The sequence below is a fragment of the Heloderma suspectum genome, chromosome 4, assembly GCF_057233095.1.
Source record: "Heloderma suspectum isolate Gila_16-S chromosome 4, 16-S_ref, whole genome shotgun sequence".
Taxonomy (NCBI): domain Eukaryota; kingdom Metazoa; phylum Chordata; class Lepidosauria; order Squamata; family Helodermatidae; genus Heloderma; species Heloderma suspectum.
In genome coordinates, this window is record NC_139461.1 from 55,484,084 (window position 1) to 55,505,655 (window position 21,572).

Below are 21,572 nucleotides of genomic sequence, written 5' to 3' on the forward strand. Positions count from 1 at the left end.
TGGATGTTGCTTATGTGTGAGGTCTTGTACAGTAAAGCCATGCAGAAGGTATTTTTGGAACCAAATTTAGTATGGATAATAGTGAAGGATGAAGGACTCTCTCTGTGTAATAATATAGTTGATACTGGATGTATCTTCTAGTCTTGGGTTGCACTGTGGTCCTCACCAAGTCAGGGAAAGAGTAATGACAGAGAAACATTCTCAAACCTTGGTAGTTGGGAATACATGAACTGTGTATCCACAGTCTTGGGTTGGACTTGTTTTCCTTGTTAAGTCTCAGTAGCAGTTCCCTAGGCAGAGGCAAACCCAAATTTGCCATTGAGCATAGACTTAACAGGAAGCTGCAGCCAATCACAGCTTCTTAACAACTGTGCATGTACGATACGGGTGTTCGACTCAATGATATTTGACATCATTAGGTATAAGCTTAAAACATCTTTGGTGTTCATCTCAGTGTAGTATGTGAAATGGGCCTTGGACATGGTATGTAAAGCCATCAATAAAAGGAATCCACAAAACTCTGCTTCTCCAACTTCATGTCAAGGTGATGTAGATCTTGCTGCTGTATCGTTAAGCCTCAGTCACAGATAAAATGTAATTAATACAATAACAAAAACAAATACATTGAAACGCAATTAAAAACACAACAGCAACACAATAAAAACTGCATCCACTCCAACAGACCTGCTTACATGCCAAAGGCCTATTTGAATAATAAGTCATGGGCACTTTGGCCATCTTTGAAAAGGTATGGAGTAATTGCTGATTATTATTAGAGAACAACTTTCTAGCGTAAAATTAGAGAGTCTAGACTCAGATGTACAAAGAACTTTACAAATACATGAATAGTTAGGAAGCATATGCCATGCAAGGATGCTCGTAATCAATCCTCTGCATGTTTACTCAGAAGTAGGTCTTACAGCATACTTCCAGCCAAGCACTGGATTACAGCTTTAACAGTCTCAGTTTTAAATGGATTGTGGTTCAGTTCACCCAACCCTTTTAGCAGGGTGAAATGCTTCAATGCAATGTATAGTGAAGCAGTCATCAGGGCCGGCCCTACCATTAGGCAAAGTGAGAAGGTTGCCTCAGGTGGCAAGTGATGGGAGACAGAAGCAAGTTGTTTCAGGAGAGAATTGCATGCCATGTGGCTTTCCCTATGCCCCCTAAGCTAGCCTACTGCCTTCAGTTGTGGTGGAGGATGCTCTTCCATCATTGGTGTTGAAGAAAGATGTTCAGTCTTGAAGAAAAGTTTTTGTACATGTAATGGGAGGGGGTGCCATTTTGTTCTTCGCCTCAGGCAGCAAAATGTCTTGGGCCAGGCTTGGCAGTCATGACTCTGCTTCTGTGTGCATCCATATTGTTGGACTGTTGATCACACTCTTGGAACACCCATGACCAACTGAAAGCTTATTACAGTGGCATGCTAACTAATATGGGGTTGCCAGCTTTTCCTACTTTTCCTAGTTTTTAGGGATGGATTTCTGGTGCCTTGTTCTCCTTTACTTCTATAGTGATCCCATACAGGCTCATTAATAAGTAGTGTATTTAGCATAGTCCTTGGTGTGGTGGCTGGCTAACAGCAGAGAAAGAGGATTGCAGCAAGCCATATTTATTTATATGTTTTTACCCTTCAACAACAAATTTCCAAGGCAGCTAACAATGTATTCTAAAACCAACAACAATAAAAGCAGCATCATAACCCTCAAGAGCCATTTAGAACCACTAAAAGCCAAACAAACAAAAAAGGCCTGGGAAAACAGAATTCTTTTCTTTTTACCAGGCATCTAAAAGTCATCAGATTTGGGGCCAAATAATCAGATAAGGGGAGGTTCCATAGTTAAGGCACCACTATCAAGAGGGCCCTGTCTCTAGTAGCCACCTCACCTCAGAAGGTGGAAGCACTCAGAGCCAGTCCTCTGATGACCAGGCAGGTTCATGTTGCTGTACACCATCCTTCAAATATTTAGGTCCTAGAGTTGACAGGGTGGGTCACAGCATGCAGAGAGGGTTAACCCTTCCTTCAGTTGAGGCAATTAGGATTTTTAAAAAACCTTCCATGGGTTTTAATGGAACCTTTTTTTCAGCTTCACGGAACTGAGGAGGTGAGGCCATAGGCCATAGGGGAAGATTCCGTGAGACATGCTGTATCTGGTCCTAGGCCTCCAGTTCCCCACCCATGTTCAAGACCATTTAGGAGTTTAAGACACCCTTGAAGATTGCACCCTTGATGACTGTAATCCCCTGAACTCAGAGGCACCCAATCATCCAATGAAGGGCAGGAAGAGCAATGGAAGTGATCTTGGCCTTTCCATCCTCCTGCCCTGCATTTTTTGCTGGACAGGCTTTTTTGCCCATCTAGCTGGGATTCTTCAGAGGGAGAGAGAAGGAGGCTAGCAGGGGCCTCAGGATAGCTCATATCTTGGCCTCTCCAGTCTTCTCCCCTCCCTGCCCACCAAAGCACCCCCTTTTCCCCCTCTCTGAGTTCGTTCCCAACTTTGGAGGGTAGCTGTTGCAGTTCTTCCCACACCAGCTGTGAGGGGGTGGGGAAGGTGGGGTCAGATGCTGTTATAGCTGTCTAGGGCCCATAAGATTGCTCCCTGCGTGTTAAAACCAGTACTTGGATTTGTACCCAGAAACAAACTAGTAGTCAGTGAAGGCCTTAAGCACTAACAAACTGTTCTCAATTAACAGCCTTGAGGCTATATTCTAATCAGTTGACATTTCCAAATAATGTTCGAATGTACCACCACATTTCTTCTACCATGTTATAGTAGTCTGACATAGACATGACTAGGGCATGGATAACTGTGGCCAGATCCCATTCTTCAAGAATGGTTGCATACAGGAGACCAGCCAAAGCTGGTTAAAGGCATTTCATGCTACATCAAATACTTGAACATTTATCTGCAAAGCAGGATCTAATAGCATCTCCAAGATGCAGACTTCATCCATAAGATGCAGTGTAAATCCGTCTGGGACAACCTGAACTCCCATTTCTTGGTCAGCTATTACCAACCAACTATACCTTGGTCTGGATTGAGCTTCAACTTATTTGTCTTCATTCAGCGCATTACTGATTCCAGACACCTGTATGGAATATCCACTGCGTCTCCTGAATTTGGTGTAAAGTAGAAATGGAGCTGGGTATCATCAGCATACAGATGAAACTTCACCCTCAAGTCCCCAAACAACCTCTCCCAGTGGTTTCATGTAGCTGTTAAACAGCATCAGAGCCCAGATAGAAATCAGTGGAATCCCATAGCATAAATGCCATGGGGCAGTGCAGCCACCACCCAGCACCATCATTTTGAGACAGTCACGTAGGAACAGAACCACTGAAATGCATCACCTCCAATTATTTACTCAAAATGTGGCATGCTATAATTACAGTTGCATCCAAAGTTGCCTAGTCAACTTCATTGGGAAATAGACAAACAGGCCCATGCATTGGAGCTACTTGTTTGTAAAGGGCTTGTGGAAAGGACTGGATATCCTTGCTACTCTTCAGTATCTCAGCACACCTGACTTTTAAGCTACTTGCATATTGCACTATTCTGTGATCATAGTAGCTCATAGAAAACTTAAAGCTATTGCTGTAACCATTCTTTACCTAGTTGACTGTAACGTATACTTCCAAGCTAGATCAGAGGTTTCTACAGTAACACAACAGTCTGAAGAAATTAATCCATTCCCTTAATTTTAGCATAGCTTTGTTAAATTTCGAGAGCAAACAGGATTTAGAATGGTGTTGCTCGTTAAGCAGTTTTAATATAATTTTCTGGTTTGTTGTTTTTGTTTGAGGACCTAGATTTCTTGTAGGCATTCTACTTGAGATTCTGCGTCCAGTGAACATTAACTAACCCTGCCAAACTGTGTGGAATCATGCACAGGGCAGACAACTTTCCACTCTGGATTAAGCTGACGCTATCAGTCTCACTTTACACAAGACACTAAACTGGGCACTTGCAAGACTAGTGCGTTGCAAATCTTTAAAATGCTTTACTTATTATAGATGCAATATGAACATTGTGTTTAGGAATAGGATTCAGCTGATGCTGATGGTATTAATATAGTTTACTTGCTTTTGTACTGACTTGATGGCACTTTTAAACACAATGCATGTAAGGACACAATAATTTGTAAGCTTTTAAGGTTTGATCGGTAGGCTAAGAATAAGCACAATCTCTGGGATCTGCAGTTCTTGAATGAGCCGTGACCAAGTAGCCACACAGTTTTAATGGACAATCTTTTCTAGAAGTAGCAAATATGATTTAATGTGTTTGAAATTCTGGTTACACAATGGCAATTGAATGGTGGAACAGAAAAATTGATCACTTTGTGTACAGACATTTTTAATTTAATATTATTTTTACTATAAATATAAAGGACCTTTTCTCACTAATAATAGCTTTTGTAATATTCTAATTTATATGAATTCAATTGGTCATTAGCCCAGAAATGTAGCTTGTGTAATTTAAGTTGAAGGTGAAATCAGTATTCTTCATAATTCGTTAATTCAGTAGATACATAAACATATTTCTTGTTCATCCAGAATTTCTAATTGTGTTACTAAAATTTAAGAAGAGTTAATTGCCCTAGACTAATGATCAGTTATAAGTTCTAACTATGTTATTTTTATTATGTATTTGCTACTTTTCAATAGCTTTCAAAGTGGCTTAGAAAAGATGAATAATAAAATAAAAAACTATATAAAATATCTAGTTGACTATTTGTACTGGCCTGATTCTTCTGTTGTCAGTGAAAGTGGCTGGTTAATCTCCACTCTGAAAATGTGTATAGGAATCTTGAAAACAGAAGGTGCTGTTACAGTATAGCAGTAACGGTAGTGGTAAGCTCACACTTTTGGCTGAGAGCTTAGCTATGCAAGTATTTACTGCTATTACTTCTGTCTCTTCCACTTGCCATCCAAAACTAAACCACTGTAGTACAGGACTATGGGAGATAGTTATGCCCTCAAGTATATCTGTGCAGTTTCCATTGATTTCTGTGGAAGTCACTCATGCATATGTGAGGACGAAATTGGATTGATTTGAGCTGGAACAGCAGAACAAGCTAAAACATGAAAGAGTTTCACACCATGGAAATCTAGGAATTTACTAATTTCAGAGGTGACAGGTACATTTTCATAAAGAAATCTGAATGCTTGCTATAGGTCTTGTAGTTGCACAACTCAAGCCCATTTTACCATTTCTCTTTATAAGCTTTTAAATTCCAGCCCTCATTTGCCAAACTCTTTCATTCATTCAGAACCTCATTAAAGTCAGTGGGATTTGAGCAAGCAGAAAGCACAGCGTATTGATGATTTTCTTTTCATGGTATGTATGTGTTTTTCTCAATAAGATAGGTCAAACGTATTGACAAAGGGATATCTCTGGATCTTAAATTCACTGTCTGTGTTGACATTACTGTTTGAACAATGTTTGCCCGGAGATCGCTACTATTGTAAAATGTTCATAAGCTATATTGCTTCACCCCATTTATATGGGGTATGTCCTGAGGACAAAAGTATTGTTTTCTTTGAGTTATGTTATAAATAACATCATTGCTTGGAGTTGAGGAAAGTGCAGTAATCTCCTGGAAACTGGGGCAATGCTAAAGTAGGAAAGGGGCGCATCAAAAGCTGCTCCCACATGATCTTGCAGTTCTGATATCAGCAAAACAGCACAGAAAGGACGTACACTGTAGTAGCTGCCATGCCACAAATGAAATGTCAGAAGGGATAGACAAATACTTTTCCCTGAGTGATGTTGGCCAACCATTCATGCTTTGAGCTGCATCCTACATTCATGAAGAGCACCATCTCTTCCCCCTTTCCCTACAATATTCCCATTCCAGATGAATGGAATATTGGTATAATTGCTTTGTATAATAGCAAACGCAGGATTGTTTGCTGTTAAAGGGATCCTGACAGGATTGTAGCCAAAATGGAGGCCACAGAAAAACAAGAAGGAGGTAGTGACATACTTGAAATCCCAAAGTTTGCAGAAGTACACACACATGTTTAGGAAAGAGAATCTAAAAGGGGGGAAACCCAATAAGGACTGAGCATTCCCAATGGCCACAGAATGCTGACGATCTGTTTAGGCAGGGCAAGGAGGCAGGGTGAATGGAATGGATATCCTGGCTGGAACCCTGAACAGGCAACAAATCAATGTGGTGAGAAGGCTGGGGGTGCTTTTTGTCTGACTCAGATCTCAGAGACCTCCTCCATACTCCTCCAACCTTGAGGCTTGGTTACTGTAATGCAGGGTCTACTTTTCTGTCTGTCTAGTATATCTGATGACGTCAGCTGATACAGAAAGTTGTAGTCTGCCTCTCAGTGGGTGAATTGGAAAGGCATGTTACATCAGAGCTCCAGTGTCTGCACTGGTTTCATATTCATTTCCAGGCATAATGTAATGTGTCCATTTTAAATTATAAAAGCTAACCAGCCCATTGCTCATAGTAATGGTTGGCAAGGTAGGGCGCTTGCTGTAGCCCAGGTTGTTTTAAATTTATTTAAATTTTTAAAATTAAATTAAAATGTAATTTATATTTTAAATTGAAAAACCTTTTGAGCACACGTCCAGGGTGGTTAAAGGGCCCACCAAGCCTGAGAGTACTGCCAGCTCTATGCCAGGCTCACTGACCCAGCTGTGGTGAATGGGGTGTGGTTACATGCACTATCATTGAGGGGGTATGCAGTTGGTGGAGAGGAAAGAGCAACTTCATTAGGCAGTAAGAGCAATATGACCACACAATCTCTGAGGATTAATAAGAACCCAGAAACACTGGGAAAATACAGTTTCCAGGGATCTTAGCCTGCAAGACACAGTTGTTGCCATAGTCAAGGCCACAAGAGCTCTTTTTGTCTACAAGACCTAGAACTCAGAATGGCCCCAACGTTAAAAGAAGTTTATTTGGGCCCAATTTGAATTGTGCCCAAATTAGTTCATTTAAGATGAGCCCATTCCAAATCAAGCCCAGGGAAACTTACCCATCACTAGTGCCCAGAAGGGGAAATAAAAGGCTATGATAGGAGCAGCAGATGCAAGGTTCTTGTAGCTGCCCCAATAGCAGATGTCACTTGCCCAGGTTTGTCTGTTGCAGTTCTTCTTAAGTCAGTTTTCAAACTTAAGAAATAAATGACCAATTTTAAAACAAGAAATCAAGTAACTAGTTCAAAGGGTTACTGCAATTTGCACTACATAATACAAGTACTGGTCTACTTTTATAATTGCTTAAATGTTCTTGAACATTTAATGTTCTTGAGGACTGCTTAGAAAAGAGCCAATGTCATCAAAAATTGTGATTATAAGTTCCAAGCATGTATGTTTAGCTCACAGGTAGCCAACTTGCAAAATGAGTGCCATAAACAGCAGAGGAAGAGGAATTATTTGGCCTGCTCAAAAGGAGCTGAAGGGTCATAACAGTTACAGAAGCAGATATATTTATCTTGTAAATTCACCCTTAAGAACTGGCACCTCAGTCTTATCAATTCATACAGCTGCTTCAAGGCATGAAGTAAGGTGAGTCAGTATAGTACAGAATAATGCTGCGCCAAAAATTTCTCCCACATTATTTTCGACCATTCTCATTCAATTTGATAGAAAATAAATTGCTTTCGAAAAGAAATTCAACGGAGAAGAAATTTGGGGGAAATTCTCATGGGTTGAGTTTTGGGGTTCTTGGGCTTACCTTACTTCTGAGGTAGGTGAGGAGTGTGCATGAGTATCTTGAGCGTCATTGTACAGTAATCTCTGTGGCAGCCTGTAGCCTCCTCGGCTTCCCACAGTTCAGTTAAAGCCATCAAGGGGAAGATGTCATGAGTCAATTCTTTTTCAGTTCAGAAAGTGCAGGTGGCCTGGGAGGCTGCAGAGCAATGGGAAGATGTGTAAGAGAGAGAGAGAGAGAGAACACACACACAGCACCCTCGGCCACCTCGCAGTGATTAGGTAAGATCAAAAATACCACCAAAAGGAATTCAAAATTCTGCCTCAAGAAAGTGGAAGACTCAACACAGTTGATGCTGTTGCCACCTACATAAACAGTGCAATAAACCTAAAACCCTTAGGAAAAAAAGAAATAAGCTACACTACAACCCCTGCCAATAGTGAGCCCTGTCTGTGAGAATCTGTTGGAGAATTTCTCCTCCCCTAGGCGAAATTCAGTGAAATTGTCCACCCAATTTCTCTGCCCACAAATAGGCTGGAGAATTTTGAGAGGCCATTTGTGCACAGCTCTAGTACAGAGGCATCCTATCTGAAATAATTTATTACCATACTTACACTCTGTAAGAAGTATACATTATTGTTTTCCACTTTTACTGTGCTGATAATTGCATTGATTTAATGGAATTATTCAGTACTCCACTGTGGATTAAATGGAACCAGCAATGGATTTCCCTTGTTTGACAGATAGATTAAGAGCACCTTCTTACTCATCACAAAGGAGATTATATTAGAGAAAGTTAACTGTGGATTAATGTGTGGTAGAACCAAAGCAATTGACAGTTAATGGCATTTAGTAGGTAGTGATAATTATGGATCCTGTTGCCCAAAATTCAAAGTAAGGAGTATCAGATCCATCTTTAATGTCTTTGATAACTGAGAGCATTTTTAGTCCTTTAGTTTGGGAAGATTTTCTTGTACTCTTGTTCCCCTATGTTGTGGTTTTGCTGTTTATATTGTTTTATTTATTTTAATGTAACCTTTGTTGTATTAATATGCTGTTCACTGCTTTGGGGGCATAATAATTTTAAAAAGACAAAACACAAATAGTTGCACAAGAACATGCATAGAATCATTGTTTGGCCATTCTAAAATTGATATTTCTCTCTGGCATTTCTCCTCTTCCAACTCTCCCGCCTCCCCCCAGGTAAATTTTCTGCCAGTGCGGTGAGAAAATGAATGGCAAACAAAGCTCTGTATAAAAAATAAGCACATCACAGGTCACACCTTCTGTGAATTTATATCCCTATTAGTGCAAACGGGACCTTAGAAATCCCTTAATAAATAGAGCTGGGTGGTTGTTTTAATTTTCTTTAGATTTCTCTGCAAACTTTTTTTTTTTTTTTTGGAAGACCTGCAAAGAAAGTCACTTAGTTCATAACTGCACAAAAGGGCTCCACACAAGTCTGCAACAGGATTAAGTAAATATTTGTATACATTCAATATTTTTTTTCTAAACACTTTACCTTTGTAAATCTATACATACAACGCCAAACTTCCTTCTAGTTAATCTTCCTACCCCTACCCCAACCCCAAAGGAAAATGTTCCAACTACCATAAACTTCAAAGTATGTTGAAGTATTTCCTAATTATAGGAAATAAATAGTGAAGAGGAGGGAGGGAGGGAGGGAGGGAGGGAGAGAGAGAGAGAAAGAAAAAGAAAGAAAGAAAGAAAAAGAGAAAGGAAAAGAGAAAGGAAAAAAAGGAAGAAAATGGAGAAAGGAATGGAGATGGGAGAAGGTTATTTATTTATTATTAAATTTATTAATCGCCCATCTGGCTGGTCACCCAGCCACTCTGGGTGATGTACAACATACAATAAAACAGTTTAAAACAATAAAATTCTACAATAAAAACATTTTCTAAAATACCCTAACCCACCCCAAATGCCTGCCTGAACAACCACGTTTTTAATGCACGATAGAAGCTCATTAAAGAGGGGGCATGATGGAGTTCCCTAGGGAGGGAGTTCCACAGAGTGGGGGCCACCACAGAAAAGGCCCTCTCCCTCGTCCCCACCAGTCTAGCTGTCCTGGCTGATGGGACAGAGAGAAGGCCATCCGAGGCTGATCTTATTAAGCTGCCTGTCTGGTGTTGCTGGAGGCGCTCCTTAAGATAGGCTGGGCCGGAACCATATAGGGTTTTAAAGGTCAAAACCAACACCTTGAATTTGGCCCGGAAAACAACTGGTAACCAGTGCAACTCCTTCAGCACTGGAGTGATGTGATCTCGCCCGCGGCTTCCTTTAATCAGGCGAGCCGCCACGTTCTGTACCAGCTGCAGTTTCCGAACCGTCTTCAAGGGTAACCCCACATAGAACGCATTACAGTAGTCTAAACGAGAGGAGACCAGGGCATGTACTACCGATGGGAGCAGATGGTCGGGAAGGAAGGGGTGCAGCCGCCGTATCAGATGGAGTTGATACAGCGCTGTCCGGCTCACAGCTGACACCTGAGCCTCCATGGACAGCTGGGAGTCCAAAATGACCCCCAGGCCGCGGACCTGGTCTTTCAAGGGTAGCCGTACCCCATTCAACACCAGGTCAACACCGCTAGCCTCCTCTTGTCTCCCACCAAAAGTACCTCGGTCTTGTCAGGGTTCAGCTTCAGCTTATTCCTCCCCATCCAGCCACTCACCATCTCCAGACATTTGGACAGGGATTCTACAGCCAACCTTGGTGAAGATTGGAATGAGAGGTAGAGCTGCATGTCATCCGCATATTGATGACACTGCACCCCAAACCTCCTGATGATAGCCCCCAGCGGCTTCACATAGATGTTAAATAGCATCGGGGAGAGGATGGAACCCTGTGGCACCCCACAAGTGAGCGGCCACGGGTCTGAAACCTCCTCTCCCAGTGCTACCCTCTGGTACCTGCCGGAGAGGAAGGACCGGAACCACCGCAGTACGGTGTCTCCAATGCCCAACCCCTCCAGGCGGTCCATGAGGATACCGTGGTCAACGGTATCAAAAGCCGCTGAGAGGTCGAGGAGAACAAGGAGGGAGCATTTACCCCTATCCAGAGCCCTCCTCATATCATCTACCAAGGCGACCAAGGCCGTTTCTGTCCCATGCCCAAGCCTGAAGCCCGACTGAAATGGGTCTAGATAATCAGTTTCTTCCAAGTGTGCCTTCACCTGCATCGCCACCACCCGCTCAATCACCTTGCCCAAAAATGGCAGATTTGAGACTGGGCGAAAGTTGTTCAGAACTTGAGGATCCAAGGAGGGCTTCTTTAAGAGCGGTCTTATCACGGCCTCCTTGAGGGCTGATGGCATCACTCCCTCCTCAAGGGAGGCGTTCACCACCGCCCTGATCCCCTCACCCAGTCTCTCTCTGCAGCCCATAATGAGCCAAGATGGGCAAGGATCAAGTAAGCAGATGGTTGGCCTTACAGATGAAAGCACCTTGTCCACTTCATCAGGAGGAAGAAGCTGGAACCGATCCCACAAAACCGGTTTGCCACAGGCCGCCTCTTGCTCACCAACTGTATCAACAGCGTGCAGAGTAACACACCTAATCTGATCAATTTTATCTGCAAAGTGCCTTGCCAAGGCCTCACAGGAGGCCTTAGAATGCTCCAGTGGTTCTGGAGCCACAGGACCGACCAGGCTCCGGACCACTTGGAACAGCCTCCTGGGTCAGCACTCTGCAGACACGATGGAGGCAGCATAATATTCCTTTTTTGCTGCCTTTACCGCCACGTGATAGGCTGAAGATACAGCTCTAGCCCGTGTCTGATCGTCTTTGGAGCGAGACTTCCACCACCGGCGCTCTAGCCGTCTCACCTCCTGTTTCAGAGCTCGTAACTGCGGATTGAACCATGGTGCAGTCTGAGCCCTGTTCAGGGGGAGAGGGCATTTTGGAGCCACCTGATCTAATGCCCCAGTGATTGTGGCATTCCAGCCACCCACCAGGGTCTCAACCGAGTGGCCGTTGGCGTGCCCCAGAGAATCCCCAAGCGCGTTCAGGAATCCATTTGGATCCATAAGACGCCTGGGGCAGACCATTTTAATGGGTCCTCCACCCCTGCGGAGGGGTTGTAGAACCGAGAAGTCCAATGTCACCAGATAGTGATCTGACCATGACAAGGGGGGGGTGGATATACCCCCAACTTCCAGATCACTCCCCGCTTCTCCAGAAACAAACACAAGGTCTAGTGCATGACCAGCTACATGGGTGGGCCCAGTTAGAATATGGTGCAGCTCCCAGGAGGCCATGGTCTCCATGAAGTCCCGAGGTGCTCCTGTGAGGATGGCCCCCGAATGTACGTTGAAGTCCCCCAACACCAATAAGTTAGGGGACTGCACACGCACATCAGAGACCACCTCAAGCACCTCGGCCAGGGAGTCAGTCGTGCAGCGGGGTGGACGGCACACAAGCAGAATCCCCAGACTGCCCTTCGGGCCCATCCTCCAGTACATGCAATCAGCAACCTTGGTCTCCCGGAGAGGGGGTCTGGTGAAGACCAAGGACTCTCGGTAGATAACAGCCACTCCCCCTCCCCGATCCCCAGCTCTCGGCTGCTGTGCATACGAAAATCCAGCTGGGCACATGGCTGCAAGGGTTGGAGCAGCAGCCTCAGCCAGCCAGGTCTCCGTAATACATGCCAGGTCTGCACCCTCATCCAGGATCATGTCATGGATGAGGGAGGTTTTCTGGGTAACAGACCTGGCATTGCAGAGCAGCAAACGAAGGCCAGAAGATGGGGTCACGCCTCCCCCAACCATCCTTTGGCTCTGGACAGGCCCGGAGCAGGGGACAGATACTACACATCTCTCCCATGTTCCCCTTACCTGGCATGGCCTGCCCCTAGCGCTCCGCCAGTGCCTGCCGCCCAGCCTCGGTATGTTCTGGCCCCCAACACTCCCCCCACTGCCTCCATCAGGTGGACACATGCCCCCTCGCTCCCGCCTATCAGGCAGGCTACCCACCCCTAAAAACACAACAATTTCCCCCAGAAAAACAAACAAACAAAACAAAACAAACAAAAATTAAAAATCCCCTTAAAAATAATGCCAGGCAGGAGTCCACAGGGAAGGTCTGGTGGCGGCGGCGGCAGCAGCAGGAGGAGGCATGCCTCTTCCCCGGTGGTGGTAGTGGCCTCTCCTGCAGACCCTGGCTCTCCCAGGCCACCTCAGCCAGCCAGCTTATGTAGCCCCTCCAGGGAGGGGCAGGTGGAGCAGCACAGCTGGCTTAGTACCTGGGGGCCTGGTCCTGCAGGGACTGGCGGTCTGCCAGGCAGAAGTCTACAGGGAAGGCCTGGTGGTGGTGGTCATGTGTTTGAAAGGAATTAAGGGTGCAATCCCATGCATGTTTAGACAGAAGAAAAGGCCTACAACTCCCAGCATGGCCCAGGCCATTTTTCTTCTCCAGTTTCTGCCACCCATTTCAAACTGTTTTGCAGTGTTTTTGCTTTAATCAACAAATCCAATAGATCTTCAGTCCATTTTTCTACCTTTGGGAGTCTTTCCTTCCTTCTAGTGCTGAAATGTCTCATGTTTAGCTACAAGTTGAAGCTTACAGAGAGCGCAAAGAACAAAAGGCACAACATAATACCTTAACAAAAAGAACTATTCAACCACGGGCAGGGTTGAGATGGAAAGATAAATTAACACTGTACATAATCCTTTATTACAGAATTCAGTAACATGTTACAAAAACCCAAATAGGCCTAGTTTGATAAAATATATTTTATATATTTTATCAGAAAAATGTGTTTTGATGCAGAAGTCTTCACTGGTGGCCTGCTAATGTAGACTTTTGTATTGAAATGTATTTGGCTATTATGTGGTGGGTCAACAGAGAAGTCTGACTAAATAAGGAAATTAATAAAATCTGCTTATCAGCCTTTGACAGGAATATATCCCGCCAGCAGCTGATATAGTAGCTCATCTTTTAACTGCTATCACCAGCCGTCTTCCTTATATCCTATGTATTTTATCACCTACTTTGTTGCTGAGTGAATGTAAAACTGTTATCTTCTGCATTTAAAAAAAAACTTAGTATTTGACTTCAAATCCTAGCTGTAACTTCTGAAAAGACTGGCCTATAAAAAAATAACCCTGGTTTGATATTTTTTTAAAATTCTGTTTAAAACATATATTTTCTAACAAAAGAATATGCATGTTCCAAGTCAGTGCTGGGCATCTCGGGCTTTCCTTATATGAATTTTATGCTGAGAATGTTGTGCAGAAACTGGATGGTTACATATTTCAACAGTACAACTGCCAGCACTGGCTAAATTGGAACACACTGTGTTCTAATATCCATAATACGCACCACTAAATACAAAGCAAGTCAGTGATGATGGCAATCTGATGCTCTTGCTTCATTCCTGGGAATCTGGTTCTCTAGCCAAGCTACTTCCACTGAAATGAATGACAAGAGTTTCTGTAAGAACTTCTTTGTTCACTTAGTTAAGGACATTTTTGTTTCAGCTTTTGTTTAGTGTCAGAGTTTGTTACACAATCCCATCCCTTTTAATGCAAAGATTAGAACAAAGTGGTTAAATAGTCTCTCCCATATTCAGCAAGGTAATCAGTTCCGAGGGTTAATCGCATTTCTATTAAAATTATAATTAAATGTATAGGCTGCTTTTTGGTCATAGGTTCTCAAGATAACAATAATTGTAAACATAAGATAATATTATAAATCTGTTTAAGGGCTTGAGCCAGTTGGAAACAACAAAAGGAATCCAACCACTGAAACAAACTTTCAGGAAAAACTGCAGAAGTACCAGCTGTACAGACAAAAGAGATCTTTAATTACCAGTGCATTTTCAACAGTCTTTTTCAGAGGAGAAATTGTTTTACAAATAATAAGGCAACTGGGTCTCTTTACCCATTCAATAAGAGCATTCTTCTTAGTTTGTGGATATATTTCTCAGACTTTTAAAAAGTTATTTGAGAGACCATCTCATCTCTTACACTCCTGCCTGCTCCCGTCAGGGAAGGCCCTTCTGGCGGTTTTGCATTTTCCCTGGATTCATCTGGCACCCACTCCCAAAAGGGTGTTTAGTGTAGTTGTCCCTACCCTTGGAAGTTACGGCATGCACCAATGATTGTGAGCTTCAGGCGCACGCTAAAAACAATTATTTTCACCCAGCTTTTTCAGATTAATTTTTATTGATCGAGTATACTACTGGTTACTCTTTTAGATGTGTATATGTCAACATGGATATCTTACTATTTTTATGTTGTATTTTATTGTGTTTGTGATTATGTCTTTGTATTGTACGCTGCTTGGGTAAATTATTTTGTTAAGCAGTAAAAGAAACCCATTAAAGTGGTATAACTGTTCAAATAGATCACAGAACTAGTCACTAACTTAACACACTGGGAGGCTCAAAGCATCATGGGCACAATGCCTGCATACAGAAGGATACTGATAGGGCATAAGAGAGCCTGGCTCCTGCCCCACTATACCACATGGGCACTTTGCTGCACTGTTATGGGGAATGGGAGACTGCTGCATGCTTTCCTTATCTCTGTCGAGCCTGTCCCCCACCCTGAGCTTGTGTTCTTTGACTGAGAAGAGGGGGTGAGCTGGACTGGGGATACGGGAGGCACTTTAGATCTCCTATTCCCCATAATGACCTTATGTAGAGAAGGAACTGTGAGAATGATCAATAATAAATAGATAGCTTCATAAGGTTGGGGGGAGAGATTCTTTAATTTTTGCTACTATGTTTTTCCTGCCCTGAAGCTTAGGGGAAGTGTGGGATAAAAAGTTTTAAAAATTAATGTTGAAATCATGGTGTTGATTCAAAACATGCAAAATGTCCATGTGTCTCAGTAGCTGTATTGTTTCTGATTTTCAGCTTTAACCTTGTATTGTTACTCTCCACAGATTAATGGCAAATCCCACTGGGTTCTTTCTGGTGTAGGATTTCTCTTCCATTCTTTTGTGCTGCAACTCTCCTTGGAAAATAATCATGTACCTAAAGGTTCTTGTCTGTGACGCAGAGTGCTTTAATTTGAAACTTTCTGCTGTGTTTATAACCCATACGTGAGGTTTTTGTTTTTTTAAATTTTGTTTAATTTTGATTATGGATCATTAGCTGCCCTGGCAATCTTTTCAACAGAAAGGTGGGATATAAATTTTTAATAAAATAACCTGCAATATTCATTTGGGAAGGCAGTTCACGATCTTTATTTTCACCATCACAAAAATCTTGGGTTAGTCACTTGATCACCTTTCTAACTGAGGCCAAAATAGTGGCTAGGCCAGGACCATAGTACATATGCATCCATGTTTGTTGAACATAGTTCTGCACACAGAACTGTCTAGTTATGCCTCTCAGTTTCTCAGATGATAAACCCTTGGGATAGAGCTATTGCTCTATTAAGACAAATTTAGACATAAGATTAGTACACACACACACACACACAGAAGAGAGAGAGAGAGAGAGCGCACGCGCACTAAAGTCCCAGTTTTAGAATAACTAGTTTTCTGATCTTCTGTACTACAGAATCTTGCAAAGGTTATGAATCTTGCAAGGTTATGAAAAGTTTCCTTTATTCAAAATATGCACAAATTACCAAAGCCACACACTGCAATGACATAATTGTTCCCTGTGAGCATTATTTTAATGTGTGCTCTTGAGTGTATGTGGTCACCTTGCAACATGGAGATATCTCATAATTGTCACCTTAAGTTTATCTGATATGGTAAGCAACCTTTGAAAATTTCTGAAGAAAAGAGATGTTAATAAATATCCATTTGCTTCCAAAAAGAGAGAGCCAGCACACCAGCTGTATGCTGAAATGTAAAACCTGTTTTGTTGTTGTTCAGTCGTTCAGTCGTGTCCGACTCTTCGTGACCCCATGGACCATAGCACGCCAGGCCTTCCTGTCCTGCGCTCTCTCCCAGAGCGTGCTCAAGTTCATATTCATTGCATCCGTGATGCTATCTAGCCATCTCATCCTCTGCCGTCCCCTTCTCCTTTTGCCTTCAGTCTTTCCCAGCATCAAGGTCTTTTCCAGGGAGTTTTCTCTTCGCATTAGGTGGCCAAAATATTGGAGCTTCAGCTTCATTATCTGTCCTTCCAATGAGCACTCAGGGTTGATTTCCTTTAGGATGGACTGATTTGACCTCCTTGCAGTCCAGGGGACTCGTAAGAGTCTTCTCCAGCACCACAGTTCGAAAGCATCAATTCTTCGGCGCTCAGCCTTCCTTATAGTCCAGCTCTCACAGCCATACATTACTACTGGGAAAACCATAGCTTTGATTAGACGGACCTTTGTCGGCAAGGTGATGTCTCTGCTTCTTACTATGCTGTCTAGGTTGGCCATAGCTTTCCTCCCAAGGAGCAAGCGTCTTTTAATTTCATGGCTACAGTCACCGTCTGCGGTGATCTTGGAGCCCAAGAAAGTAAAATCTGTCACTGCTTCCATTTCTTCCCCTTCTATATGCCAGGAGGTGATAGGGCCAGATGACATGATCTTAGTTTTTTTAATGTTGAGTTTCAAACCAGCTTTTGCACTCTCCTCTTTCACCCTCAACAAGAGGCTCTTGAGATCCTCTTCGCTTTCTGCCATTAGGGTGGTATCGTCTGCATATCGGAGGTTGTTGATAATTCTCCCGGCAATCTTAATTCCGACCTCTGATTCATCCAACCCGGCATTTCTCATGAAAACCTGTTTAAAACTCCTTTAATATCTGAATTGTTTATCATAACTTTCAGTCATTCATGATCTGTTGCTGTTTTCATCCACAGTAATACTATCCACTGTTCCTTTTATCTATCAAATAAAGCATATTTTTGGTATTTGGGGTGGTTGTTTTGAAATCTGAAAAATAAATGTATAGAACAAACATAGTTGTGGTTTCCCTGCTTTATATCCCTATTTAATTAGTCTTGAGCCATTCTTGGTATTAATGCAGTGATCTTGGTCTTACTGTGTCTGTGCTAGAGAATACTTCGGTCTGTGTCAAAACTTTGATGAGTGTGCAAACGCAGAGCTTGATTGAGGTGACTCACTCAATGTGCAAAGGCACAATGATGCTACTATGTGGTTTGAGTCTGAAGTATGAGCATTAAACTTACTATAAACCCAAGGAGGAGTGAATGGATAACCTAACAGTGTAATATGTGGGAAGCTGAGATGGGGAGACACTTTCTCTACTCCACTGTTTCAAATATGAAGTTCATGCCATATGTGGCTTTCTATTACTAAGTATGGGGGTGAACACTACACAAACTAAGAAGTCTACCTAGGGCAGCATTTGGCGTAGTGCATTTCATGTAGCATACGAGCAGATGGGAGACACTTTTCTTCCCAGTACCCCATTGATGTGCATGCTGCACCTGAGTTGGAACAGGTTTTAAGCATAGATAGGTGGAGCTTATCAGGTTTTCATGTCAACTTTTATTAGAAGGCATGAATGACAGAGACAAGCAACTTGCGGGGGGTGGCTTCCCATGAGACTCAAACCCCTATATGCCTATACTCAAGATTGTATAGTTGCAAATGTTCCATTCCTGGGCAAGGTCCTTGAGCGAGTGGTTGCCAACCAGCTCCAGGCACTCTTGGCTGAGACTGATTATCTGGATCCATTTCAGTTGGGGTTCGGGCCAGGTTTTGGCACAGAAACAACCTTGGTCGCCCTGTATGATGACCTATGTCAGGAGAAAGACAGAGGGAGTGTGACCGTGTTGATTCTCCTTGATCTGTTAGTGACTTTCGATACCATCAACCATGGTATCCTGCTGGGAGTGGGCGGCGCTGCATCGCATCCTACTTGGAGGGTCAGCTCCAGAATGTGGTGCTTGAGGAACACTGCGCAGCCCCATGGATTCCCCAATATGGGGTTCCACAGGGGTCAGTTTTGTCCTCCATGCTGTTCAACATCTACATGAAACGGTTGAGTGCGGTCATCTGGAGTTTTGGAGTGCGTTCTCATCAGTATGCTGATGACACGCAGCTCTGTTTCTCCTTTTCATCTTCTTCAGGTGAGTCTGTGGATGTGCTGAATCAGTGCTTGGCTGCGACAATGGACTGGATGAGGCCTAATAAACTGAAACTCAGTCCAGACAAGACTGAGATGCTGTTGGTGGGTAGTTCTGCTGACTGGATAGAGAGTGTTCAGCTGTTCTGGATGGGGTTGTACTCCCCCTGAAGGAGCAGGTCCGTAGCTTGGGGGTCGTCCTGGAACCATCTTTGTCACTGGAGGCTCAGGTAGTCTCAGTGGCACAGAGTGCCTTCTACCAACTTTGGTTGGTGGCCAAGCTACGCTCCTATCTGGACAGGGATAACCTGGCTTTGGTTGTCTATCCTCTGGTAAACTCCAGGTTAGATTACTGCAGTGCGCTCTATGTGGGGCTGCCTTTGAAGATGGTTCAGAAGCTGTAGCTCATGCAAAAGGCTGCAGCCAGATTCCTAACAAGGACCAGAAGGTCCGAACGTATAAGACTGACTCTGGCCCGCTTGCACTGGCTGCCTATATGCTTCTGAGCTCAATTCAAGATGCTGGTTTTAATCTGTAAAGCCCTACACAGGTTGGGACCGCAATACCTGACAGCATGCCTCTCCAAAAAAGAATCTGCCCATACACTATGTTCAGTATCTAAGGTCCTCTTCCGAGTGCCTCCTGCAAGGGAAGTTCGGAAGGCAGCAATGAGGGAAAGGGCCTTCTCGGTGGTGGCCCCCCATCTGTTGAACAAGCTCCCTGATGAGGTCTACCTGGCGCCAACATTATTATCTTTTTGGCACTAGGTTTAGACCTATCTCTTTTGCCAGGCATTTGGCAGTGCATGATGTGTTTTAATCAGTCCTGGATGTGTCTTTAGTTATGACTGATAGTTCAATGTTGCTTTTAGTTATATGTTGTTTGCGTATATTGTCTGTGTGTTTTTATGTGCTTTTTTGTAAATGGCTTTTAAACTTTTTATATTGTATTTAATGTTTTAACTTCTGTCAACTGCCCAGAGAGCTTTGGCTAAGGGGCGGTATAGAAATGCAAATAATAATAATAATGAGATTAAAAGGAACATTATACACCCACTGTCTCAGGAAGGAATTAACATTGACTGAGTTATGGATATGAAGACTTAATTATGGATATGAAAAGTCTATTCCACTTCATCACTTCCTGAAAGATTTGGGAGTTGTAGGACTTTTTTTTTTTTCTGTCTAAACATGGATTGCACCCTTACTGTCTGTCTTCATATTGTTGGCCTTTATGTTTCTATTTTGTTATACATATAAAGCATCTTGGAAGTGAATTAAAAGTATCATTTCAGCTGAGTAGCATTTTCATTCTACTGCTTCATCTGCAGTGTTCATTACATTACCACACTCTTAAGTGCTGTGAATACCTGTGGATAATTTACTCTTGATGCGTATCTATCTGTGAAAGGAAGTGCAAAGAACACTATGATTTACCTCTGAAACTTGGCATGTGACCAGCACGCAATAAGTCAGCATGAATGAAAGTCAAGTTCTAGCATGACCCTAAGCTAGAATTAATATAGCCCAAATGTCACAGCTGTATCTTAAAGTAATTCAAGCTTATTCTGTAATAAAAATAAGTATTTTCAGTATTCAGGGGCATCATCAGATGAAAAGCCAGATATTTAGCTAGGTAATAACTGGAGGGGTGAGAGAGAGACTGAGAGAGAGAGACTGAGAGTATGAGTACTATTGTGGAATATTCTAGGCAAGGTTATTTCAGAGCACGTGTAAATTAATTTAGCTGGTGCTCATCTGTGATCCCCTCCATGGATCACTGCCTTGTTGTGGCGAAGGGGCTTGCGTAACTCGGTGAAGCCATAAGCTATGCCGTGCAGGGCCACTCAAGATGGACAGGTCATGGCGGAGAGTTCTGACAAAATGTGGTCCACTGGAGAAGGAAATGGCAACCCACTCCAGTATTCCTGCCAAGAAAACCCCATGGAACGTATCCGAAATCAGATTGATTATGTACTTTGCAGCCAAAGATGGAGAAGCTCTATACAGTCAGTAAAAACAAGACCTGGAGCTGACTGTGGCTCAGATCATGAGCTTCTTATCGCAAAATTTTGGCTTAAATTGAAGAACGTAGGAAAAACCACTAAACCATTCAGGTATGACCTCAATCATATCCCTTATGAATATACAGTGGAGGTGAGGAATAGATTTCAGGGATTAGACCTGATAGACAGAGTGCCTGAGGAACTATGGACGGAGGTCCGTAACATTGTTCAGGAGGCAGCAACGAAATCCATCCCAAAGAAAAAGAAATGCAAGAAAGCCAAGTGGCTGTCTGATGAGGCTTTACAAGTAGCTGAGGAAAGAAGGGAAGTGAAAAGCAAGGGAGAAAGGGGAAGATATATCCAACTGAATGCAGAGTTCCAGAGAATAGCAAGGAGAGACAAGAAGGCCTTCTTAAATGAACAATGCAAAGAAATCGAGGAAAACAACAGAATGGGAAAGACTAGAGATCTCTTCAAGAAAACTGGAGATCTCAAGGGAACGTTTTGTGCAAAGACGGGCATGATAAAGGACAAAGAAGGCAGGGATCTAACAGAAGCAGATGAGATTAAGAAGAGGTGGAAAGAATACACAGAAGAACTATACAGGAAAGACGTTAATGTCCCAGATAGCCATGATAGTGCGGTCACTGAACTTGAGCCAGGCATCCTAGAGAGTGAAGTCAAGTGGGCCTTAGGAAGCATTAGTAACAACAAAGCTAGCGGAGATGACAGTATTCCAGCTGGGTTATTTAAAATCCTAAAAGATGATGCTGTTAAAGTGCTACACTCAAGTGCATGCCAACAAATTTGGAACACTCAACAGTGGCCACAAGACTGGAAAAGGTCAGTTTACATTCCAGTTCCAAAGAAGGGCAATGCCA

General features: G+C 43.0%; 2 protein-coding genes across 3 annotated transcripts in view; one reads left to right on the forward strand and one right to left on the reverse strand.

Moving 5' to 3' along the window:
- JPH1 (junctophilin 1) overlaps positions 1-21,572 on the forward strand; it is a 105,032-nt gene that overhangs the window by 14,028 nt on the left and 69,432 nt on the right. The window lies entirely within an intron of this gene.
- The window catches only part of LY96 (lymphocyte antigen 96), a 176,235-nt gene that overhangs the window by 8,797 nt on the left and 145,866 nt on the right, over positions 1-21,572 (reverse strand). Inside the window, exon 5 of one of the 2 annotated variants that reach the window (XR_014790095.1) lies at positions 7,702-7,875. The gene's annotated coding sequence lies outside the window, so the exon portion shown is untranslated. Of the gene's footprint in view, positions 1-7,701; positions 7,876-21,572 lie in introns of those variants that run through there. The other variant, XR_014790094.1, reaches the window with a different exon arrangement.